This window comes from Motacilla alba, chromosome 8, assembly GCF_015832195.1.
Source record: "Motacilla alba alba isolate MOTALB_02 chromosome 8, Motacilla_alba_V1.0_pri, whole genome shotgun sequence".
Lineage (NCBI taxonomy): Eukaryota > Metazoa > Chordata > Aves > Passeriformes > Motacillidae > Motacilla > Motacilla alba.
The window spans coordinates 4978019-5005059 of NC_052023.1; the positions used below are offsets into that span (position 1 = coordinate 4978019).

General features: G+C 41.8%; 1 protein-coding gene across 4 annotated transcripts in view; it reads left to right on the forward strand.

The window, feature by feature from the left end:
* Nucleotides 1-27041, forward strand: part of GLIS1 (GLIS family zinc finger 1) — a 180097-nt gene that overhangs the window by 22200 nt on the left and 130856 nt on the right. The window contains exon 2 of one of the 4 annotated variants that reach the window (XM_038144219.1): nt 22135-22252. The exons of the other annotated variants lie outside the window; for them this stretch is intronic. The gene's annotated coding sequence lies outside the window, so the exon portion shown is untranslated. The remainder of the gene's footprint in view (nt 1-22134; nt 22253-27041) is intronic. 4 annotated transcript variants of the gene reach the window in all.

The window sequence follows — 27041 nt, forward strand, 5'->3', positions numbered from 1 at the left end:
ACTCAGGCTTTTACAGAGCATTTTGTAGATAGAGTTTTCGTGGTGACAGTGATACCGCTCTCAGCCCCAGCTGAGAACAAGAGAAATAATAGTTTCATGGAATGGAATAAACACTCCATGAAACAGAAACAATTCTCTTCAGCTCTGTGTGGTGTAAGACATTATCTTTTCTGACGAATGCTTTATCTAAGCAGTTCAATGTGTACTGTAGTATTTATGCTTATATACTTACATATTAATATGAGCTAAATATATATTATATATAGTATGAATAACCTTTTTTTGTGAATCAAAGATATAGACATGTCCTACATGTGACTGCAACCATACCAACTGTGAAAAGCAACAGCAAGTAATTCTCTCTTAAAAACCAGCTTCATTATATTTTTAATGTCTTCTCTGCATTCCTAAGCAAACGCTTGTAACTGAGAAGCAGAAGGAAGACAAAAAATGAATATTGTTCTTTTTTAAATGAAAATAAATTAGCCTGATGTTGTGTAAATGGAGACATAATTCAGTGATATGAGATGTTCTTGCATTTAATAATTTCCAGTGCTTCTCTGCATTTCAGAAAGCACTATGGAAAACAGCTATTTCAGTTCTTGAAAGATCAGTCTCATACTCCAGTACTTGCAGTCCAAGAGCACTGCATATAAGTAATTATTGCAGCTCAGAGGTTGTTGGAGTTTTTCGCTCTGGAAGAGTGGTCAGAAGTAGAATTTCACTTATTGTGGAACTGGTGAAGCTCCTGAATGCAGCAGCCTGTACATGCAATAAAACTATGTGCAGGGAGAAAGAAAGAAACTTCTGGTTCCCAGTTGTGTCCATGCCAACTGCTACCCGTCCTTCTTTTTTTATTTTTTTCTTTTTAAACTTTATTATTCTTCTCCTTTGGAATGAGGTTTTTGAATGCTAAGAATTACTCAAAGCTCTTAAAGTGCAGGGCTAAGAGCTATAATAACTAGTATTTCCAGGGCACACATCATTATTACTGAAGATGGTAGTGGTGTGTGTGGGTGTCGGGGCACGTGTGTCATTGAGAAATACCAGGGAGTCTTACCAGACAGAGGAGGTCTGCAGCAAAGCTAAGCTGGTTAACACACACTCACTTCAGGCATGTGCTTTAAACATCTGCCAACACTGAAAAAACTTCATTTTCTCATTAAGTTGGTGCCTTAGGATCTGTACCCCAGTGCAGTTTCTCTGAAATGAGAATGTAGACTCTCTTCTGCTCCGTGCTGTTTATGCCTTCACAAGTGTGTGGTTTTCACATGCCCCAGCAGAGGTAATGTGTCAAGTTAAAAAAAGAAACTGAGCCAAACCCCTTTAATTGCCATCCCATTTTGACCTGGGATAATGATCTTTTTGTAGTATTGAGGAGTTCCTTAATACTTCCTTATGACTGATGTGTCCTGTTTTGGAAGAGCAGTGATACATTGCGGTTTCTGTGCATCTTCTTGATGCAGGTTCTGTAACATCAGGGTTTCATTGTGCCGGAGATCTGCAGCCCAGGTGGCCTGAGGGGGCCATTTCTCATTGCAGTGCGTGTCCCTGGTGGGGACAGTGAATGAGATCAGGTGCCTCCTGCCCAGGACAAACGCAGCTCAGGAGGGACAGGCTGTGGTGGCTGGTAGAGGAGCTCTGGAGGATGGTGTGGTGAAAGCAGAACCCCCAGCCTGCATTGGCTTCGGGTTCAACATGGGGTTACAGTTTCTGAGCTAATTCTCACAGCTCTTCAAAAGCAGAAAAGAACACTCAGTTAAACTGGAAGGTTTCTCATCTTCTTTTAGGCCTTTGAAGCTCTTCCCATCTTACCTTCTTAAGTCCCTTTTTGATTTCATCTCAAGGTACAGATTCCTTCTCTTGCCTGAGGTCCCTGTGCAAAGCCTCTTGTGATGGTTGAACGTTTTGAGGTTTCCCTTTTGTTCTCTGTACATTATACTTCCATTATTCCCTGCACATTATTCTTTGTTCTCTGTACATTATTCAGTCTTGCAGATGCTTATAAATTACTTAGTAGACTTGAGAGGCTGTTTTGCCCATAGAGCCTTCTGATACCTGAATGTAGCTCCCATCCATTATGTGCATGAAAACATTTAGAAGAGGGCTCTATCTGTTGATACAGACCCAGCACTGAAGGACTGATGTTGCCGAGATCCTCTACAGCTCCCCAGTAGTAGATTAATTGGAGTTTCAGATTATGTTGAAATTGCAGATTTGAGGTTGTTTCTTTCATTCCATGTAGGTTATTCAGGGTTTGATTTAGAAATCAGACTATGATACTGTAATACTTTAGTCTTAATGCTTATTGACCTCTCCCTTCTAACATAATCCCTTTCTTGTCTGCTGCTAGTACTTCTTTGTTAAAGTAAGCTGGGAAGTTATTTGCGTTTGGAAGGGAATATATAAAAACAAACTAATGAACTAACTAAGGTGCGATTGCAAAATGTTGCAGCTCTTTGAATGGGGTGCCTGCTTATTTTGGAGTGTGTGCTGGGCTAAATGTAACATGGATTTGTCTGTGATGTGTCATAGACTTATCAAAGCCAAATTACTCATTAAAATAATGCTGAATTGGAAATATAAAGCAGTAAACCAGCGGATAAATAAGAGGTTAGCAGAAAGGTAACTTGATATATGAAACCATAAAAGAGATTTCAGAATTAATGAGGGAGACAATATTTCTCCTGTAGAGACTTTAAGACTTGGTTGAAGTAGTGTAACAGCAACACATTATTTATTTCTTGTGTTGCCTTATTCTTAGGCCCGTGGGACCAGACAGGAAGGAATTAGAGAGCCCTATATTACAATTTAATTGCTTGAAGAAAAAATATTATTTTTTATTGTTAACCATTAGCTGCTTCTAGTTTTATTAAAGTCATAATGTCCGTGCTGTAGCACCAATGTTTGCAGCATGCAGTGAAGGCCAGGAAAATTATTCAATTGCTATAAAATCAACTTAGTAGGGAAAAAAAAAAAAAAAAGGAGAGCTGGAACTAGACCAGTGGCTGTTCAGCTGTTACAGATGTCTAAGAGCTGTGTTTTCTTCCATTAGAGCTGTGAAGAAGTGTCCTGATCTTTCACTGAAGAAGTGTCCACCTATACAGCCACAGTTTTCACTGAGCTGAGCCACTGGCAGCAGCTTGTGCTCACAGTTTGTTGTTTTCTCTTCTTCATGTTGCCTTGGGATTTCTGTATAATGTCCTGGGCTTGGTCACTAAAAGGGTTCTTGGTTTTTGACTTTTCTTTTTTTCAAACTACAGGTTAAAATTGTTTGACACCCTTGTTTAATGTACAAGTTTGTGTTTTAGACAGGTTTGGGGTTTATTTTCTTTTTTTTGCAGAGACAGTGGACAATGTCTTCTGCTTTTCTAACTATTGTTCATTTTTCAAAATCAAAATTCTCATGTGCCAGCTACACTGTGATGACTGTCCCCTACTGTGTTCTTGGCCTGTGGGAAAGGAAAGACAATATAACTGAGTTTGGCTCACCATGGCAAAAATATTTGGAGGAATGATCTCACACCTGCTTCAGGCTAAAAATGCTTCTTCCATGAGCAGCCAGAATGGCTCAGCTGTTGAGCTGTGGTGATCTGACCACATGGACAGATGAGCAAATCTGAGACACGTCTGTAATGCACAGAGCACATTGATAATGGAAGCACAGCAGTTCAGCCTGCTTGGGTCCACAGGGAAGGGTTCACAGATCTGTACAGTAATCCATTGCACACAACAATCTGTACAATAATCCATTGCACACAATGATCTGTACAGATCTGTACAACAATCCATTGCATTTTTGCACAGACTCAGGACATCTTCTTTCCTTCTGATGCAGGCCAGCAGATTTTTTTTCCCAGAATGTCTCAAATCCTTGATCCTTTGCTTCAGTTCCAAGAGCAGCTTCTTGGTGTGATGCAGGGAACTGAGGTCTCCAGTTAGGAAGGGACCACAGCATTTCACCATCTGATCAGCTCTGTCTGACGTGGGCTTAGCTCTCCTGATGACTGGGAAGTGAATGGCTTTCCTACCCACAGGTAACAAACACACTTGCAGCAGTGCCTGCAGAAGTGTTGTGCCTTCCTTTAAATTCACAAAATGGTGGTTGTTTTTCTTGCCTTTCCTTGTTAAATTCATCCCCATTGAGTAGTATTTTTACCATCTGTGGTTAAACCACAGTGTGAGAGGAGCTGGCTGCATTACTGAGGTGATGGAGCTGTTGCAGCTTGGTGCTGGAGACTGCTGATGTTGCCTACAGCTGGCTTGGATTCTGTTTTAAACCAAGGGCATCTTCCAATCCAAAAGATTCTGGTGTGTGAAATCCAAATGATTCCCTTGTTATTTCAAAGACAGCAACAAGACAGAACACCTTCTCAAAACGTTTCAGGGACCTGTAGATCCCCAGGGCAGTTGTGATAAGCTGCTGTCTACTGCTCCAGCAATGGCACAGGGTGTGCTCCTTCCTAGAGCTGGGGTCTGTGGGCTTTGGCTCATGTTGGCAGCACTTCATATGTGTGCAGGTCTCCTGAAAGCCTCAGAAATCTGCATTAGGGATGTCTGTGTGTGTATACATGGATGTATGTGAAACCCTCAGGCACTGCCTTCTGCAAGAGCTGCCTTGGAAGCCTGTGAGCTGACTCTGAGTTGTTCAGGAAACATGATCTGCCTGATTTTGTGAAGGACAGCTGAAATTTGAAGTGCATTGTGGCCACTGTGACTGACTCTAGACTGTAATTTTTTCTAAGACAGAGTTGGCCTGTTGATAGCAGGGCCAGCTCTGCTTTTCTACATTCTCACAAACATTCAACAGGGAAGGTGCGCTACTTCTGATGAATACTTCCATTGTTTGCCATGGACCCTGGGCAGTAACTTTGGCCTTACTGGGAAAGATTCCCATTCTTTGATGCTCTGATTCTTCAGCCAACTCCATTCTGTTTGATATAATTTTTAATCAAGTTTTCCTTTTAACTTGTAATGTAACAAGTCCCTAAATGTGTTACTATCCACCAAAGAGGGTTTCTTGGCAGGATTTCCAAACAAAAACAAAACAAAAAACCTCTATTCAGCCAAAATACTCTTTAACAGATGAAGCAACAATTACTTGTGGCTTTGTGAAAATAGACTATATATTGTATATACTGTGGAGCAAGAGACCACGATGTGCGTAGTGATGATTTGAGGTATTGGGAAATTAAGTGATCCATCAGTATTGATGCTTGGTGCCAAGTATTAGTTCAGTGCTCCAATTTCCTATGCAATTGAAAGTGGGAGTAGGCTTTCACAAAAGAGGGTCTAGTGGTTAATGCACTGGGCTGGGCCCTGGGAGGTCTGGCTTTAATTCCCAACTCTCTCCAGGCTTGCTGTTCAACTGCAAACACGTTACTTGAACTCCCAGTGCCTCAGTTCTCCTCTTTCCCTCCCTCACCCACTTCTTTGAGAAATTCCTTTGGGAGGAACTGTCTTTAAGCTTGTGTGTGCTATCTAAACAAAGGGCACTGCATCTCAGTAGGGGCCCGGAGATACTTTGACTATAGAAAGATTTGTAAGTGTTCTGGCAAATATGAAACTGTCATGTACACACGCATGTCAGGCAGGCTGAGTTATGAATGCAGTAACAGGGGAAAAATTAGCAGGCAGAAATGGCAACCGTTACAACCGCGTGTTTTCATTTGGATATCTTGATTATGTGAATATATGGAGCAGCTGCTCCCATCCCGGTCCCTAGCAGTACTGTTCCACTTCTGCACAAGTTGGGATGAAGACATACTTGCTTGAGAACAAAGTTGTCCTTTCTTCTCTACATTCTGAGGCATAACACAGGGAGTGGTAGCTTGAGAGAGCTATGAACTTGAGGGAGAGCAGGACTCTGAACACAGTCCTGCAGCCTGCCCTGGATGGGTTTCCTAAGCCTCTTGTCTTCCATCACCTGTAAAAGACAGGAAGTCACAGTTACCATGATACTTCTCTAGACTGGGCAGATTCATTGCTGTCTCTGGAGAACTCTGGAAATGGTGTTTGCCTTGAAGTCTGACTTAATATTAGCAGTTGTGTTCACTGGAATTTGGGAGCTTGAATAATAAAGGCTCTGGGAGGGTCAGTGCTGAAGTGCATTTGCAGAAGTTACTCCATCTGACTTACTCCAGCCCAGGGCTCGGGTTCCTCAGCAAAGCCTGGAGTCTGGTAAGGAGCTCCCAGAGGTCCTGTCTGCTCTGTTTGCTGGAAGGTTTTGGTTTGAGGACAGCAGAGAACAGCTGTGTTGGCCTGACAGAAAGAGGATGAATGTCCTTCCTGCTACCTTATGATCGTTTAAAAGTAGAAAATGTTTGTAATTCTGTAATAGTTGTTTCTGAGGATAAGCCCTATAACATTATCCAGTATGAGAGCACCAGTTCTGTGTCTGTGCTAATTTTGGCTGTTGGAATAGATAAGGAAGCTTTTCCAATGAGTGTCTGATTTAACATTGCAGCCTAATAAAGACAAACCTCCTCTCTGCACATGAGTGACACAAGAGTGATTAATTTCATTCAAACCAAGGGATTAGTTTTTGGAATCAAACTCTGATTTTGTCATGACTAAAATGGTGGCAATAATTACTTTGCAAAGCAGTGTTTCACTCTCAGCCTGTGGGAAGGCAGGATTGAGTGTCATGTTTTGTTTTCATTAGCAGAATGTTTTGTCATTGGACCTGGGCCTAAACAAGGCAGTGACAGGAGAGCTGTTTTGTGTGAGTAGGTTGGGCACGCGTCGCCGGCTGTGTGCATTCTGCAAGCTGGTTCTACAGAGAGATTTGGCTGCTGGGGTCTGGCCCAAGTGCCATGCCCCTGGATCACAGCTATTGAAGATCACACCTTTGGGGCTAAGAGATTAGACTGCCTGTGTATGGTTCTTCCCACTCCAGAAGAGAGAGTGTTTTGCTTTGTTTTGTTTGCAGTAATGGGTAATAAGATCTCTTCTTGTGACTCCTGTTTCTGGAGATCTGAGTAGCAAACAGTGACTATTCATGTAGATCATATGAAATTATTTTAAGAATAACCTGACAATCTTAAACCAGACGTGCTGTGCAAACAAACAACACTATACTGGAGTGAGCTTTACTGACCTGCCATAAAGAGAACCTTTCTGCCCTACTGGTGGACTTTTACTATAGATGATCAGCTCAGTCCTTGTGAAGTATAAAGAAATGTCCTGGTCAGACCCTCTGAGTGTTTGTTCTCCTTCCTACCACTCATGGTAGAGTTAAATGGGAGTTTTGGCCCACAGAAGGCATGAAACAGCACAAAGAAGGAAAGGTATGGAAAGCAGTATTTTTTTTTAATACTTCTTGATAATTACAGGAATGCCTAGCTCTCATCTTTGTATTTCATTCAGATGTGTAAGCAAGTAAATATATAAGCCAAATTAAAAAGGAGCGTGACTCCAAGGTATCCTAGGACTCTAAAGGTAGAGTCTGCGGTGATTATAGAACCCCTACTTTTCTAGAAGACTTGTATCAGCATCTACAGTCATGCATGCAACTTCCTACCTATATTTAAAAATAATAACTTGCAAATAAATACTTCAAATTATTGCTGACATACAGATGTAGAAGTGGGAATAGAAGAAATGGCTGTTTTGCAAAGGAAATATTTGCAAGATCTTTTTTTCAGATGCAAGCGCAGTATGTGTACTTTCTTTGCCAACAAACGTCTTTAAGGTTTTAGAATAAAGTCAATTTACTTTTTTTTAAATCTCTATGGGAGTTATCTTGATTTCCAGCCAGTAGGATCTGTCTGGTCCACAGACTCTTCCTGATGGACAAGAGTGCTCCTGTTTACTTAAAGCTGTTGAAAGAACCGTAGAATTGGAAAAAATACTTAGTGATAGAACTTTCATCTGCTCGTTTGACACAGCAGTTAATGAATGTCTCATGTCTTGCCATCCAAGGAAGAGATATTTGAAAATCTAACCCGAATGCTGCGTAAAGTTTTTCACAATTAAGGCAAAAGCATTATCTCATTGAGGACTGAATTTTCCCACCTTGACAGCCAAATGTGACAGAGGACTGTAGCCAGTTTGCTCATGTACATGCCCAAGTAGACTGCTCCCTCCCCAAGTACTCAGTCTTCATCCTCACCTGATGCATGGACAGGTGCGTGAATACGGGGACGTGTTTTGTGTCTGACCCTCAGTTTTATCCTTGGAAAGCACAGCTTTAAATCTGACCTTGTAGGAGAGAGACTCAAATTGAAGGTTTTTGAATTGAAACTGTCTTTTAGGAGAGGAGTGGTCCACCTCCAGAAAGCCCTGGAGGGTTGGTCTTACAGGTGGGTCAGGTGTCACAAACCAGACCATGTGAAATTTTTTCTTTGCACTGTAGCTGTGTAAAGCCAGCAGTATCCACACAGTTACACTCAGTACACACTTTTTTGGGTGGTTGGAAGCACCTGATCTCTACCTTGGGTAATGCCTGATTTAAACACATTCCAAACTGCAGGTTATGGCACCAACTCAGTCTGCAGCTAGGGATGTATAGACTGGGTTTTTGGCAGGAACTGTCTAACTTTTGTCTGCAATATATAATAAGTCTTTATAGTGTTTAAGACACATAAATCTGATCTCCCCCCAAACTGTCTGTAGTTCATTTCCTCCAGGGCTGGGGGCAGGGGGAAATCCAGGTAAGTGGAAGGACAATTTGAAGAAGAGAAAGATCCTGTGAAATCATTTGAGCATGAAATGTTGGATTTAAACAATGAAGTAGCTTCCTTTCCTATTCTATTTATCATTTTAATTGCTTAAAGCATATTTCTTGGAAATAGTCAAAATACAGACTCAGACATATTTATATTTTATGCATCCCTGCTGTTACGTTTTTTTGGATGTAAAACGGATCGACAAAACCCATGGAGATGTTTATACAGAAAACATAGTATAATGAAAGTCTTACTGTGAATTTTGTGTTGATAGCATTTGTAATAAATCAGGAGAGTCAATTACTTTACTCTGCTATACGCACAGTAACTACTGTCACATTGCATGAAAACATTACTTATCTACTCACTGTAAAGATGCCAACTATCTTGGGATCAAACTGTGCTGAACTATGAAGTCAGACTTCTTATAAGGAAGGAATACTTGCAAATCATACAAATATATGTTCTGATGATAAAGCCAAAGGTTTCTGACAAACTACTTCATGAGGATTTATCTTATTTGTTATTTTCTGTACTGAGAGGGAGGAGGGAACCCAGATCAGTTCCTTGAGTTGTTCGTGTTGACGTAGTTCCTTGGGGACACAGAGAGATCAAGCATTGTGTATCTTAAGCATTTCCAGTTTGGCAGAGAGAGTCAAGGCATCAGTCTAGGGGGATGTCCTGCAGGGACAGAAATACTGGGTATGTAATGGATGCTCTTATTTCTAGAAGACTGCCCCTTTCTCGGGGTTTCCTCTGGTGTCAGGCTGAGCAGGGAATGAGGGACTCAAGACCAGTATTTTTAAACAAAAAATGCCTTGAAAGATGTTCTGATCTTAGCTCTGAGTAGTCATTGTGGCTCTAAAAACAGTAATACATGGCCTGTAGACCAAGCTGAGCATCTCAGCACAAAATTTAGGCTGTTGGTAACTGCAGGTTTTATAAGAAGTGAAGCAATGTCCCTTTTATGGCATGTGTGAACTTCAAAGCCTTTAGCTCTAGAACCACCAGAGGCACAAATACATTGATGTTCTGGAACCTTTAATCCCTTTGAAAAAGGGATTCTTCTTCTTCTTCTTCTTCTTCTTATTATTATTATTCTTATTATTATAACCCAAAATTCTAGTCACTCCTATTTGCCCAAATTTCTTGATATGAGTTCTTCCAAAATACCTGTAAGCTCTAAGTCATCAGTTTTATTCTCATTTTCAAAACCACCAAGCCTTGGAACAGTGAGTGTCTGAGCTTGGATTGAAGCTGAGTTTTTAATACGATAGCGTTAGAACTGCGCTTGCTTACAGCACTGACAGCTGGTAACACCAAAATTAGCAGTTGTGCTGTTCTGGACTCCAGCCTTGGCAGAGCCAGCTTAGGTACTGCTGAACGGACTACAAGGACCTTCCTGTGAGCTTACAGTTGGCTGGCAGCAGAAGACTCTGAGTAATCAGGCAATTACAGCTGAAATCAGCATCAGCCGCTTGAAGGCTTTTTTGTTTTTGCATTTTTGTTTTGTTTGGAGATGTTATGTGAGTTTAAAGATCTTGAATCATTTTCTAAGCCTCTGCATTCAAATTGATTGAATACTGGGTGCTATAAAAACATTACTTCAGCACAGATACACTTAGACAACTCCCTTCTAATTTTCTGTAACTGCGTTCAGGCACTCCAGCAATCTTTGGTGAAAAGCCATTGGATACAAACAAGTTGTAACTTTTATCCCAATTGGATGGCTGAAGGCGTTTCATGTCTTTGTGTAAGAAAGTGGCCTTCTCCAATAATATATCCAGGCCGTGCCAGGCTGTGAAAAGGTTGCTTGTTTACCATAGCCAGGACTCTGTTAATTCAGTGCCAGAGGGGGTATTAGGCTTTCCCATTTGAGCTGCTGTGCTATTAATGCAGGATTTTTCACTGTACTTTTTTCATCTTCCCAAGTTTCATGTGTGCCAAGTTCTCAGAAAGTGATTCCTCTTGCTAGATAGAGGACACAGAGGCAAGGTGATGTCTGCAACAAATCCTTGTTAATATGCTTCACCCCTTTTGGGAATTTCCAAGAAAGATAGATGTTTTCAGAAATGTCTGTTTAGATAAGGGCAAATTCCTGTGCAGTGAGTATTAATGACTTACAGTTCTTCCTTCTGTAGTCAGGCTCTCGCAAAGATTGCCATTTTAACAGCACACGTGCAGCATTATCCATACCACTGGATGTCCCTTAGATCCACACACAACATTCTCATTATTGATGAGATTTTGTCACAAGTATAGCAGGATCTGGCAAACTCTGTATGAATGTTCCTGTTGTCATCCCCATACTGCAGACATAAAACCACTGGCTGTCTTTTGGAGAAATCCATTGTTTCATCATCCATAATTGTACAGCACTTTCCAGAAATTTTCTGAGAAGCATCCCTTATGAGTTATAGAGCCATAATTTCCATTATCTCATGTTGAGTAACTGGATTTGTGAATTTGTCTTGAGTCATTTTCAGCTACTTTGAAATATGAGGATCAGATTCCGTTTGCAAACAAGATGGTTAAGATTGATTTCAACTTTATTCTTTGCTAAAGGGTATATTTTCAGTTTCTTTAGTGTAGTGGTCTTGCAGTGCAAGCCTTTGTCAGGCAAGATAATATCTCCCACTTACTGTTTTCATAAGGATCTTCCTGTTTTCTTTTTTCTTTAAAGAGCATTGAAAATTTAGCATTTCACCCACATGTTTGTGGTCTTCTGAACGGTATCAGCTGCTTTGCAGTGATCTCAGATAGATTTTAAGATTGTTTTTTCTCCCAGCTGGAAAACATGGATGGCATAACAGCTTCATCTGTGCAGTTAGTCAAAAGTGCAGTTCTTTGGTGCAAGCTACAACAGTAGAAGCCCTGTGTGCTGTGACCACCTTGCAAACCAGACAACTGTTAAAAATCCTCAAATTAGGGATCTGAGCGTGCAGTCAAGTAAGAAAATAATATTTTTCTTGATGAGCTGTAGTTGGATTCTCCTACAGACAACATTGGATAGAACTTCAACCACCAAAAGCTGAATCTTGCTGAAAGTTTGGTGGGTTTTTTTCTCTCTCTCTTTTTTTTTTTTTTTTTTTGCCCAGCAATCAGAAAGCTTAAGTGATTTTCATTTTGGCATCTGGAAGTTACTCTGTGGGATTTTGTGCTTGTTCAGTCACTACTAGCACAGTGATACAGCACTATAGTGGTTTGTTTATCCATTAGGTAATCCTGTCTGGAAAAAAGAAAGTTTTACAGAACTACTGCAGCATTACCTTCCAACAGAAAACGAAAACATCTAGAAGGGAAGCATGAAACCCTTTAATTTCATGGGTGTGGGATTTCAGGCTGCAGAAAGTCACTAAAAAGATGATGGTCTCACCATTGTCTGGCTGGTCACTCCTCATGCAGAGGTAATTCTTGGAGCTTGGTGACAGAAGGGGAAAAAATGGGCAGAGCAGAGGAAGTTGGCCAGACCTACAGCACACAGTGGGTATCCTTGGGAACATGGAAAACACAGAAAGCCATTTTTGAGAGGAGGAGGACAATAGTGAAGAAGAAATGGGAGACATGGGCAGTAAACTTCAGCCAGGCTTAAGTGGAAAGGCCATGTTGGATTGTTCTTCCAGTTGGGAAAAAAAGAGGCATCTAGATGTGGTTGCAGAAAAGGCCCATCCAATCACGAGCCCTTTTTCAAGAGCCCTTGGCTCCATGGGAGAACAACAGCAGACAACACTGAAAAGTTACTCATTTGAATTCAAGCAAACAGCAAAGTCCACACCCAAGGGACTGATCTTGGTGACTTTAATTCACAGAGAATATAGTTTATCAGCTTTTCTGCTAAAGCTGTCTCTTCCCATTGCCCTCCTTCACAGTTTCACATAGAAACAAGTGTCTGCCCCCATGGCAAATCACATGCATCAAAAAAACACATGAGGACCTCTGCAGCCCTGCTCACTCAGGCAGATCCTGAGTCCAGCTGTAAGAAAAATGCTGATGCACCCAACATGCCTTTTGTAGAATTTAGGAGCTGATGCGAGAAGGCTTTATTGGCTGACTGCTTACGTCTTCAGAGCTTGGAATTAGAGAAAAGCCAGGAAGAAATGTGCTTTTGGAGTGCTTTCAGTGCACTTTGACTCTCTTGAGGTGCATAGTATCAGTAGTGCAAACTGCAGAATTCTTGCTCAGAACTGACTGTTCTATTGTACAGACTTTTTCATGCCTTGAAATGGCACATGCTGATCCCAGATGTTAGAAATAATCAAAGCAATGTGACAACTAGAAAACTTGCTATCAAAAGACACAATCTGATCTGCATTTTAAGTACCTTTTGAAAATGCAGAATCAGAGAAAAAAAGTTCTAAAAAATTTGAGGCAACTTTTCAAAGGTGTAGGTAAAAAAGTAAAACTATAAAATTACAAATAGTTCAAAGATTAATGAGAGATTGATTTGTTTTATGTAGGTAATGTAAAAAGTAGAATATTTTTAATGTTACTGTGTATTGGCTAAAACTGTTACCTTGATGACTGTGGAAAAATGCAGATTGTCTGAGAACCAAAGGAAAAAAGACATTCTTTGAGCAGAGGACTTGTTCTCTGCTGACATAACTCTGTCATGACTTCTGTAACACCCACGGTCCTGCACTGATTGATTACATGGACACATTGTTGAAGTTGCAAATAGACACTATTGATTGCAAAAACTAATATTATTTTCTCACCTGTACTTAATAGGATTATTTTCCAGCAGAAAGTTTCAACTCAGCTGTTTATTTTAGCATTCCATGACTCCATGCTAGAGAGGCTTCAAATCTATATTTCTGGTATATCTAGATAACACAGTGGTTTAGGCCTTTGTGTAAAAGGGGACTGTAAAGATGTTTGTATAGAAGTCCTGTTCTTTTCCTCTCTGAGATGTATGTCTCAGGAATACATTTTTAAGAAAAACTCTGATATCTGGGTTCAGAACTTTGTTTTTCTTGCTGTAGTAAAGGCAAAGATAAGCCTTACCTAAAATTATTCAGATGCTTTTAGGCTTCTGGAGAACTGATATTAGATCCCAGATTGCTTGGAGGTTGATGCAGCTCAAATCCTTCTGTTAGTCTTCCACAACACCAAGTGATTAGTAATGCTTTACTTCAAGATGAAGGCTTGGGATCATGGAAATGTGGTTTAGGACTTGGTGTGTCCTCGGTGTGAGTGGGTCATGAGATGGTGCATGGAATGACTGTGCCTGTTCTGTGTATGTTACAGAGCAAAACAAGGTGGGGTCTGATTTAGAGCCAGCACAGCCATTTAGTGCTAGTGTGTTACAGTATTTCCCCCTGATCTGAAAGGTGAATTCAGGGATGTCTCTGGCAGTAAATGCGACTGCCACTCACAATTGCTTTTAGTAATAATAATAATTTTAAAATAAATGGGTGAGGAGAATTTTTCCTGATATCTGTGTGCCAAGGCACACAGGTTTGACTGCAGCTTTACTTGTTAGATAGACTTGGATTTGCTTGGGAAGGAAAGACAGTAGAAAGGCTGGCTCTTAGCAGCATGAGATGACATGCTTGGGACTGTCACACAGCTGCATAGACCACCCCTTGTAGCTCAATGTGACACCTTGATGTATTGAAGGGCAGAGAGTTGGTGAAATCATCACCTGCCTGGGAAGATTTCTGCTGGGGAAGATTTGGACACAATTTACAGAGTTGAAAAGATAACAAACATCTTAGGGATCCTTCTAATCTCTTTTCTATGAGACAGATAAATTTGATTGATGCTCCCTGATGTATAAACACCCATCCTGGAATAAAGTTCAATATTCTCTATATTAATGGAAGTGGCAGCAAATGCTGAAGGAAGAGCAGAAGGAGTCAAGCATGTAGTCAAACTTCCTGCCACTAATAGTGTCCAGCCTGGGGACTTCTTGAATTAGTGCTCATGTTTTATAGATCTTCATCTGTCTGGCTAACCCAGTTTTTTTCTAGTTAGTTTTTTAAACATATGCATTCACAATATTCTCTGGTGGTTTTTCATAGCTTAGTTGTATTTTAGTGAAACTCCCCACTAAAAGCTGACACATTGTGATTACACAGCAGCTGCCACATGATGTTTGCATTTGGTGCCTCCTCTCCTTTGCGCCTTACAGGAACGTGAGTGGAATGGTTCATAATCCATGAGCTGCTCAGTAGTATTTTACTGCTTGGATTGCACAACATATAATGACATGTTAGGGATGGAAATTTGTCATTTCTTGTCCTGAAGGAAAGTTGTCACAGGATTGAAATCAGTTGGCTGGTATAAAACTCAAACTTGAATTTTATAGCATGACCTTTAGGGTAGGATGAGATAATTTGAAGAGGCCATCATGCTCCAGGGAAGTCAAAATGGAATGAGAAGTGGAGGGGAATCATTAAAAACATGAGTACTAAATTGTTTTTGCACTGTGTTAGGTTCAGATATTTGTCCTAACATCTGGTTTCTCTACCACTTTCATCTTAAATCTAAGCTGGATTTTCTTAGTAAACAAGCAGCAAATTCATCACTGTGAGCTTTCCAAAAAGCTTTACAAGTTATTTTAAAGATCTTTTTGGATCTTTTATTTTTATTGCACAATAAGCTTCCATTCATGACTAAAGATGCCTGCTTGAGGTGTCAACAACCATTTTTCTTTCCTGCACATCAGCCATATTCTGTGAAACTGGACCAAAAAATCTATTAAATTAGATACGCCAATAGAAATTGATTTTAAAATGGAGGAAAAAAATTATTATTCCTTCTGATATCCATACAGCTGTGAATACATCTTGATTCAATTTGTACCAAGCGGTGGGAAAACACTTTTTGAACAGTTTGAAAGCATTTAATAGTCCTGTGATGCACAGTTGATTTACAGTTGAGCTGTACTGGATTTCAGTGCCATGTGTCTGAAAGTTTGAAGGTATGATATGGAAAATTATTACCTTCCCTGTTATTCTGAGTAATTGCTCTCTAATGGACTCTTCCAGCTTTGAGACTGTTTTATTGCTTAAGGTAACTGTTAGCTGGTGCCAGTTAATACAGCTGTGATTATTGACCAGCCCCTGGGAGGATATTGTCTGTTCCCTGGGTGACAGGAGCCCTGTGTGCTCTATCCCTCTTAGCTTCTAAACAACTCAGAAAATGAAAAGAGGAAAAAAAAAAAAGAAAAAAAAAGAAGCCCTTTTTCTCTAGGAGTGATAACTTAGGATAGCAGAAACAAAGGCCATGTCAAAGTGGTTGGAGGGTTCCATCTCAGCCTGCAGTGATCCTGGATATCTCAGAGAAGGTGCCGTCGTTTTGGGGTGGTTCTGTTCTGCTGAAGTCTTATTGATCATCTTCTTGTGATACAACCTTTACACCATTCATCATGTAGCTTGGTCACCTCCTTTTATCTCTGGGTTTGAAATAAAGTTCCAGATCTCTGTGGGATCTCTTACTCCGAGGTACATTCTCTGCCTTTGCTTCTGTCTGCCGTCCCCTTGTTTGTACAGTGTCCCTTTTGGCTGGAGTTTAACTGCAATCCTGAGAAAGGGTAGCCATGGATGCATTGAACACAGGTTTTTCTGCTATTTCCATTTTTTGTTTGCAGCCCTTGAGTGCTCCTCCATTGAGTTTGTAGCATGGGCATGTGCCATCTGAGGTTCCATGGACTGAAACAGTCCATAATCCATAACCAAAAGGAGTAATTTTAGGTACTTGACAAAGGAATGGTTTGGAGGGCAAATCACACATTTTTCTTGACTGGAAGAAAAGCCTGTTCACCAGCCACACATGTTGGAAAATCATGGGCGCAGCTCCATGTGGCCTTGGATGAACAAGTACCCATCTGAGTAAGTACTTCACTCAGTCAGGCATGCTTTTGTGTATTTATTCCATTCACGCCTTATCCGGCCTGATCCTTGTATTTCATTTTTAGTCTGAGTGAGGAACCAGATTGTTTCTGGTTGAAACTTCATGGGAAGAGAAAGGAAATATTTTAAATAATTGAGAAATAAGGTTGCTGCAGGTAGGCTATGAATTACTGAATATTGTGTCAAGTGCTGAAAGAAAGAATATACTGAGACTTCTAAAATCACACAAAAGCATCTGGATGAGGAGCTTTATTTCTTTGGAGCTATGGAGGGCAGTGAAAATTCCTGAATATCAACAAAAAGCTGAGCTCTAAAAATACTGTCATTATTCGTATCTCTTTGAATTTGAATAGTTTTGTGCTTGGCAGAAAGTAATTAAAGCATCTCCAGCTGAGGCTTTTAGCCCCACTTGTTTCCTTTTCTTTTCTAGGACGTTCTGCCCAGGTAAAAAGAGGGAACATCTCTGAGGTTTCCTGAAGTCCTGTTGGCTGTTTAGGTGTGCAGACATATTCAGGGAAGTATTACAGGGCATGGAGTCAGCTTGTCCCATTCTGTGCATATCAGACTTTCTGTGAGTTAATGTTCTTGTACTGTCTGGCGTGCAGGCACACTGGGGATATTCACAGGTGGTCTTTTGCTGAATAAATGAAAGAGGAGCCAGTAATTCTCTATAGAGGTACACAACTGCCATGGGGCCTTTGTTGTGGGTTATTCGTGTTCCAAGCATAAGGCTTTGTCTCCTGGATAACTTAATCTGCACCAAGGGAATTCAGCGGCCTTCCTGAGGGGAGGAGATACAAGTGATGTTCAAGTTGGGAGGCAAAGAAATGGGACTGCAGGGTGGGAGCTGCATCATGCTAAAGGACAAAAAGACAGAAAATGATTATTTGAAATGTGGTGATCCCGGTCTATAGACTGATGCTGAGAACACAGAGGAGTGTAGGGGGAGGGCAGGGCTGTCACTGAATGATCCAAGCCATAGGAGACCTGTCTAGTTAACAGAGCAGTAAATCTGGGCTTTCCTGTGTATATTTATTTTCACATCACAATCTGTTTAAGCAAGAAAAGCACATTCTAATTGCACTCTAAACAAGGATTTCTCCTTCAGCATTTTACAGCTGTTTCTTGTATGCAGTGCCAAGCTGATCTTGGTGATGAGGTGTTCTAGCACAGCATGGACATGAGCCCAGTGGGCAGATGTTTCTTCTGCTGCGTTTTCATTCACTGTTTCAAGGGGCAGCTGAGAGACTGTTTTACTCCTTCAGAAAGGTTTATAATTCATGAAGCCCATTACTGTGTACAGAGCTGCACATCTGGCATAAAGCACTCTGGTGGCCCAAAGAATGTGCTCGAAAGAAATAAGATGCTTTTGTAGTAAATTCTGCAGTCTGACTGGAATTAACTTCATTTAAGCCTAAAGAGCAAAGATAATAGATAAGATAATGGATGCTGGAAAGGTGATACCGGGGAGCTGAGTTGAGTTACAGTACCTGTGACATCTCAGAGCAGCGTGAAACGCTTTGGGCTGTAAAGCTCCTGCCGGCAGTTATCAGATCATGTACGCGGCGACCTAAGGATTTGATCCCGGCACTGGCTAATGAGGACAGCGTGAGCAGCAGAGCAAGGGCCGTTCGCTCCCTGTGGCCGAACGTCGGTAGAAAGCAAACCTTTTATCGCTTTTTCTGTCGGTGGCTCCGGGACGCGCGGAGCCGGCTCGGCCACCGCGGCCCGGCCACCGCGGCTCAGCCTCCGCGGCACGGCCACCGCGTCCCGGCCACCGCGGCACGGCCTCCACGGCACAGCCACCGCGTCCCGGCCACCGCGTCCCGGCCACCGCGGCACGGCGCTGCTCTCGGGCCGCTGCGCTTCCCCGGCACAGCCTCCGCCCCGGGAATGTCACCGCCGCACCGCAGTGCACCCGGCTGCCGCTCCTCGTCTTCATTCATGCGCTTAGCGGCAAAAGCCAGCTTCGCAGAAAGCAAAATTTCCCCCCTTTGGATGCCCGCTGCAAAACGTGCGTTTGAAAACTGCAGTCCGTGTTTGTTAATTTAAAACAAACAAAGCGAGACAGTGATTGTGGAGATAAAAATATTCCAGTTGAATAATCAAATGTGCCATAAAGTCCCTCTGGACTAAGACATCTTACTAGTGGCATCCCAGCTAATTTTAGACTTTAAAATTAAAACCATTTCTGCTGAGAGGCCAGATCTGTGGGCATGTTCTGCAGTTAGTGAAAAGACAAAGATACTTTCCAAAGGTTAATTCAGACACCTAAGATCTGAAGTTGTGGGTGTCTCTCCTGACTCTTGTAAAAGGCTCTTGTGCTCCCAAATTAGACAGAATGAGTGCAGGACTGAATTTAAGTGTAAAGTTTAGGGTAAGCTGTAGTGAATTAAGGCACAGATTTTGATTAGCTGTCAAAGGAGCTGAAGCCAGGCTGGTACTTTTTGGCACAAAGGGCTGGATAAAGAGTTTTTATGGACATGGAGAATCTCTCTAGAGGCTGACAGTAAAGTACACATTAATCAAAACAGCTCCAAAAATTATATTTCTTAAATAGAGCAGTACGAATCCTGCTGACTTTTAATGTACCTTATATTCCAGTTCCTTCTGTGATCCACTGACCACAGTACACCACAGTCCCTGTATTTGTGAAAAGTCCTCTTGATCATTTGGTTACTGCAGAGTGTCTGGGAGAGCCTTGCTGACTTTGTAATAATCTGTACCAGGCAGGTGAATGACAGCTCAGGGGAGGGATGAGTTTGATATTACATTTGCCTTGGGAACCAGCAGCATTTGGAGATCCACAGTCTAGCTGCAGTGCTGGTTAATATATTGACGTTTTCAGCTCAAAACAAGTCCTGAAGTAAGTGCTGCATGCTTTTCCTCAGTTGTCTAGGAAGAATAGGGATGCTTATCAGAATGTGGCAGGAGATCCCCAACGGAAGCTTTGGAGTATTCATTATTAGAGAGCAAAAATGGCACAGTTATTTTAACAGGTTGTCATCAAAATCATGTCAGGGACATCATTGTCTGCCAGCTCTATTGGAGGAGTTGCAGGAATCAAGCCTAGAGAAGACCAGAGGGGAAAGAAAGCACACTTGAGTGGAGTCAGTCATAACTCTAATTTATGGATGTGGAAAAGCATCCCATTTGCTAAACAAAATATTTTCCTGCTTTGCTTATTTTCAAATTCCCACACCAGTCACCTACTGATCTATTCTTAATATAAAATTGTAGGGTAAAAACCTCTCTTCATTTGCTCTCATAGCATGTACTGTATTTATTCTATTTAGTCAGTTAGAGTGAGAACAGAATTTGGCTCTTCTGTTCTGGAACAATCAGTGTTCTCTATTTCAGCCTAATAGGTACTGATTTAGCTTTATTTAAATATTATCATTTTCTTCTCCTTCTCTGAAAAAATGGAGGGAAAAAGTTATTTTAAAATTTTGACTCACCCAAGGGCTTTGTAAAACTGGAATGTGCAATTAACATAAAACCAATTCTTTGGTATCTGAAATTGTGGGGGGAAAGGCAGAACTGATTCTTGATGCCTCTCTTGTGCAACCCAGCATTCCTTCAGAGTAGAAAGATTCCAGTATTAGTGGAAAGCGTTTTTGTAAGACATCTCAGCCTGTGCCAGCACGGCATGTAATGCGCACCAAGCAGCCAGCTCATGAAGAAAAACATGTTTACAGAAACTGAAATGACTTCTTTGTTGTTTACTCGTGCAGAGGAGAATGGCGTCAGGAGTACTTCGAGAGAGAATGTTGCTTTTAAATTGCCACTGAGCCAGCACCGCGGTGTGACCAGGCAGAATTTCCGTGACCTTGAGACCCTTCCAGGGGCTGCTGAGCAGATGCCCCATCGAACAGTTGCTGTGTGGCACAGAGAGGGGCATTGTCACCAAAGACAAGGCAGTAGGCTGGACTTAACCCTGCCCTGTCACCGCAGGGAGAGTGACTCAGTGCTCGGTCACAGCAAACCCTGCTGCTGACATCACCCACCTCCACAGCACTGCCAGGCTCTGCCATGTGCCTGTGCTGATGGAGCCAGCTCACCTGAGCAGTTCAGAGCTCCAGCATGTGACTGAGATCATCAGTAATGTGTGAAGGTTTAAATGCAGCTGTGCTGCTTGTGCTGGCTCATGCTGACCTCTGAACAGTACATTGTGGAAATCTTCCTCCGGGTTACAGGATTTTGGAATTCCTCTGGTTATTTCCTGTTCACTTTTATCTGCTCCCCTCTAGGGATCTGTAATTGCCTCTGAATTTTTTTACCTCTGATAGATATGCATCATCAGTACTTGTTAAAGGTGGGGTTTGTTTTGTTTTGCTTTCCCTAAAGAGCAATTTGTAATTCATGCAGTGGATGTATCTTTTGGCTCCAGGCTTGAGATCGTGGTGATCCCACCCACTGTGGGCACAGGCACTGTTCATTTCTGCTCACCCGGGTGTGGAAGGTGTTTTGAGTATTGCCTGTGCAGTCTATCACATTAGTTATTGATATCCTTCTTTTTGTAGTGATAGCTGAGTGTTTACCAGGGTTACCAAGATCCATGGGTGTGCTGACAGTACCTGGGCAGGGGGCAGCTCAAGGCAGAAAGAAAAACCTGGCAAAGTCAGAACTACTGACTGTAGAGGATTACTTTACCTTCACCTTTCGTGGTAGAAGAGCTGCCCCACAGGGCTTCCAGCTAGTTGCTGAAGGGGTTGTCACCATGAGCAACATTAGTGGAAAGTACTTTTGTTGTGAATGTCCAGCCAGCACAGCTCTGAGTGGATTGGATAGTTTGTGTGAAGAGCATGACAGAAGTGTGCACCTTTTTTCTTCTTTTGTCTTTTCCTTTTTTATTTTTTTTCTTTTCTTTTTTTTTTCTTTTTCCTAAAAGGAGCAGGTAATGGAGAGAGGGGTGATTCACACGAGTTAGACATCACTTACAGTAAGTGTGTTGCCTTTGAAGAGCTTAACAAGGCAATTCTGCAAACACAGCAGAGCTCTTGTAGGGCTTGTCATGATTTTTAGGTCCTTACCCTTTTCATTTTCTTTCTCCTCCTGGGTGGTACTTCTTGTCTTTGCTCCACCTCCCATTTTAGCAACAGTATTCTTTACTCTTCACAGCATCTTGTATTGCAGGCTCTGCGGTTCATTTTCATCTTTACATTACCCTTGTGGCATGAAGTTACCCCTGTTTGTAAGTGGGGAAACAGAGGCTGTGTCCCCAGATCCTTTGTCCATTCCTATTGATCCTTATGTACAGAAGTGTTGTATGATATTCTCTATCCTAAATTCTGCCACAGAAGAGTTGTTTGACTAAATGCTCCTTCTGCTACTGTGGAATTTCTCTGTCCTGGAGAAATGTGTGTAAAACAGAGTAGATCTCCCTGATCAGACTGTAATTACCTGCTTTCTGTCCTTAATTTCACCCTGTGCACTTAGATTCATGCTTCCCTTTTTAAACAACAAATAACAGCGTGTTTTGTTGGATCATTGCTGTCTACTTGCCTTCCTCCCTCCAACCACCTTCCTGGGATGCATCTCCTGTTCTTTCTCCTCAGATTAATGAAACTTTGCTTTTCAAGACCTAATGTCAGTTTTTCACTTTATAGGCCTTTCCTGTCCATACTTCCTGTTTCTCTGACTAGCTGGAGTGATCCCCTCCTTCTCCTGGTGTCTGCTCTGAGGGCAGGAGCTGTTCTGGTGCTTTCTCTTCTTCTGCAGTGGGAGGTGAGTGACTGGACAGCCATTGCCACATAGCTGTCTTGTGCTGCCCTCAGCATGGCCTGGAGACAGCCTGGGACAAAGAAACTACAGGGATAAGAGGGGAACGTGGGGGTGAGTCACATGGGATCAGAAGTGTGACACAAATCAGTGTTGCAGCAGTAGCAACTGCTTCATCCTCAAAAGCTGATGGCTCTGTGGGAAGCAGATTGCCTATGACTCAGTTGGCTTTGCTGACTCCTGCACAAGTTTGAATGAAGCCCAGGCTGACCCCAGAGGTCTGCAGTGAGTTCATCCTCTTGATGCACACAGCTGGGAGATGTCTGATCCTGTCTCCAGTTGCAGTACTGGCAGGAGTTGAGATTGCTACCCTGTGCTCAGAGCTGAGCATGGGAGAAGGAGTCACAAGCTCACTGTGAAACACTGCTTCAGAGGAATAAATTAAACGGTAATGAGGATCTCAGAGATCCTCTTATCTCTTAAAATGAATCGTACTACTAAAACCATAGGATAGCTTTCCTGAGGTGTTTAATAGCCCTGAGAGGTTCTGACAGCCCCAGCTGCTCTGCAGTGTGTACCTTGGATATAGAGCAGCTACTGAGACTGACTGTGAGCAAGGCTCACACTCCATTTCTTTTCCTTTCCTCCACCTCGCCTCATTTCTCCTGTCTTTCTGTTTGATCACCGTGTACAGAATCAGTGGGTGTCTGTTTTGTTTCTGGCACTAAGGAGCCATGGCTTCTGTGACTGTTGTTGGACACTGCTGTTAGTGTATCACATCATTAGAGTGGCTCTTTTCCTTATGCCTCAGACTTTTACTGATGGCGTCGCTGTGAAAAGTAGCATGAAATGGATTTTGGACCAAAACATATAAAAATGAACACATGGGGTGGTGTTGAGCCAGTTAATGGGACTTCATCAAACCATGATATTGCCAAATATTAAGTATTTAAGAACAGGCATGCAGTTAGTTTAGCGTGGTTGTAAGGAAAGTGCATCTTGTCCAAGAAATCTGATGTCAGATTTCCTTGAGGTTATGAGGTTAATGGCTTGAGGTTTTCTTAAAAAAACCCTCAAACAATGAAAAACCATAAAACCCCCAACACACATCATGTGATATTGCTCAAACATTTGCTAAACAGATAAAAGTGCTGTCTCAGAGTAATTGACAGTAGCAAATCCAAAGGAGGTGGATCCAGTGGGTTTGTGTGTGCAGTGGTCAAACCTTTTAACACTTGAGGCTGGAGCTCCTAAACCATTGCTGATAGAACTTCCTGCGGGATGTGAAGGGGGATTCAGTGCTGAATCATGACAAGAGCAGAGTAGTGTAACAGGTACATTTTCAGTCATTTGACAAGTTGCAACCCATTGAGAAAAAATTATTTTAGCACAGCTAGGTGTTGTATACTGCTGGGGCAGTAGGAGAGACACCTTGTCCTGAAAGCCTGAACTCTTGAGGTGGTTCTGAGTTCTGGGCAGCAGTGGCAGTACAAACACTGAGGTGTTAGAGAGTTTTATGCTGTTCCCAGTAAAACATTGCAAGTTGAAGGAAGTGCATTAAAGAGGAAGAAACATTCCTGGACCTGAGTGCTTTACCTTCTATCTTACCAGAAAAGTTGAGTGACTTGATGACAATAAAGCTCTGTACATTAAAGGATTCTTAATGTAGCAGGAAAAAAAAAGCATAGCAAAAACTGGGGACTGGAAATTGAGTTCAAATAAATAAAGTGAAAAAAAAAAGTAATAAATTCTTAGTAAGAGATGTAAAGCATCCCTGGAATAAATGAAGGCTCTTTGCCTCCTGAAATTAAGACTGGATACTTTTTTGACAGTTGTGTTCAGCTAGGGTGTGAGTTTACAGGGTCAGAGTAACTGAGAGAAATTCAGGGTCAGGCAGTGGGATTCAGTAGGTCCAGCAGTCTTTAAAAAAAACGGAAGTCTTGAAAAATTGTATCACCTACAGCACAGGGTCCGGCACAGAGCCAGTTTTCTCTCATGGATGCTAAAGGCAGATGTTAATCATATCACATTCCTGCCAACCTTCACCAGATTTTCTTTGTCATCCTTAAAAGGGTATGATTTTGCTCAGTGGGAGGGTTTTCATTGCCTTCAGTGGAGATGAGTGAGTCAAAATAGCATTACTTTTACTCCCATATCAGTATTCTGGTTTGGTGGTGTTTAGATATCAAGTGTGAGGGATTCACTAACACCTTTTTAAACAGGTGCACTTTTGATGCATTTTTAAAGCGTTGCAATTTAGTTATTTGACAGATTATCCTTCCAAGAGCTGATATAGAAATTGGAATTTGGATATTGCATTTTGCAGTGTCATTTGGTAACAACTACAATAAATTTGATGTATTCCTGCCCCTATAAATTTACTGAAAGATCAGAATCAGACTTGTTTATATTTTCATGATTGAGTCATAATTGCTTTCATGTCTTTGCTATTCTTACCATAGATATCTCCTTGGACTTTTGAGTTTAAAGAATTATTTTGAAAAAGGAAATGTGAAGAGAAGATTGAGAATAAAGGCAGAGAGAGAGAAAGCTTGTCTGCAAGGCAGATTGTTTTCCAGTCTCTCATAGCTATTTTAAAAAGTACCTGGAGACAAGTTAAAGGAGAGGTATTCCTAGTCCCAGCACAGAACTTACTGTTGCTCATAAAATCAGCATAGCTGATGGTGCCTAACAACATCCTTGGGCAGCTCGTGCTTGAGCAATTCACCAGGTTATTGTAGAACAGATTATCCACACTGTCTATCTCCTTCTGCCCGGAGGAGAGGCTGCCAAGTCCTCATCAGGGCCCAAAAGCTGCCTTTACTACCTGTTTCCCAGTGATAGGAGAGGAGATGGTATTTAATTTGAAAATAGGTTGTGTTTGTTTTGTGTGCTATTAGACAAGTATCCTTTGCAGGCTCAGCAAGGATCTCTGCTGCCCTTGCAGAATTCCCGTGAATGCTGATGGATGTGCAGGGGAAGAGGCCCGGGAGGGCTTTGGAGGTCGGTGCAGAGTGAAGGGCTTGCCAGGTTTCTGTCTGCTGCTGTGTGTGCAACACAGTCTGTGGCCAGGATGCAGCCTCTGCCTGCCACAAGGGCCAGCAGGAAGGCTCTGCTGCCTGTCCTGTCCTAGCAGGAGCTGTGGCAGGGAATGGAGGGGAAAGAGCTGAATCCCCCTGGGTGGTAAGAAGAAAGCAGGACTAGGGGCGCTGAGTGGTACCAAATGGGATGCCCATTTGTAGCCTCAAGCCTTATCCCTGCTCTCCTCAGCAAGGTCTTCCCATGTTTCCTGATCTTGCTAAGCTGCTTGATAACATTTCTGTCTCTAGTTAGCGAACCAGAGTGCCCACAACTGGAGGGCAAGTAATTCATCTGTGTATTGACACAAACCATAATAATCCTGAAAATTTGCTAGAACTACACTAAAACAAGTGGTAGCAGAAATGTAATGGGTGAATGCTGCCCTTCAGAATTCCCTGGTCACCTGGATTTAAGGCAAAGCAAAAGGAAAGAAGATGGCTGTTCTGTTTCTTGTGATGCAGGTTGGTGGAATTTGTCTGATATCAGACCCAGCCTTTCTGTCCTCAGATTGCCACAGAGTTTTACATTTGACACAGAAAGAAGAACACATTCCTGGTGTTTCAGTGATTTCCAGATTTAGTCCAGCCACCAATATGTAATTGGTCTCTTTGGCATGGAAACTACATCATGTTCCTATCTTCCTCCTCATATGATTTTGAAGCATGACTCGTTGGTCCAGCCTCCATCTGCAGGTTGCCATGTATGTAGCACCTTTTTTTTTTAAGGACACAAAAGGAATAAGTTGGCTGTTAAATCACAAAAAAGATGGGCAGCTTCTGTCGTTGAAAAAATTAAGTTATGATAGTACAAATAATACTTCTGAAGTCTAGTTTTTTGATACATTGACAAAAAATTTGAGTCAATCCTTTTAATTACGCTTAACAAATCAGTGCACAGTGGGATGCAGGGCAAAATTAAACAAGCTACAGTCTTACGGACAACCTAGAAATGCATTCCTCTGTGTCAGAGCCATCCACTGGTTCCTCCAACCTATTTTTCAACCACATAAGATTTAATTGTTGCAAATGGAATACTTGTTCTACAGAAGTCCAATAAATCTGCAGTCTGTCTTCCCAGTAATCAATCACAGATTGTGAATTGCATGAGGAAAAATCTATAAGATATGTTCTTCATGTCTAGTACGTTGGGTTATTTTCATGTCTTGTGGTTTGAATTTGGCCACTGTCATTTTAGAGGAATTTCCTGCCATCTGCGTTCAATTGAATTTTCTCACAGATTTGGGCTTGCTTGTAAATACTGGGATCTGGCAAAAGGAGTATCTTTGTTCTTCAGGGGCATATTCAAAAACCGTTAACATGGTGTTGGCAATGTGCTGGGTTAGGGAAGATCCAGGAGATAAAAAAGGTATAAATTCCCCCCTGCCCCTAACAGCTGATGATTTATCTGTGAAGGAAAAAGAACGACGAGTGCATGAGTGTGTGGTAGAGTTTTATCTCAAGCTATCATGGTATTTCATATTTTGCTTATTATTAGGGTGTTGGTCTGACTCTTTGCTTCTGACCACGTACACAGGCAGCAGGCTTAGAGTAGCCAAAATATTACAGCAAATTCCCGGGGGATCTCATTGCATGGTCCCAAACAGATTGGGAGTTGGTTTACCACCAGCTCTAATTTGTGTTTTGGCTGCTGATTTTGCATTGAGTTAATATCCAAACAGTGATATTGGCATATGTAGATTCTTAGAAATCACACA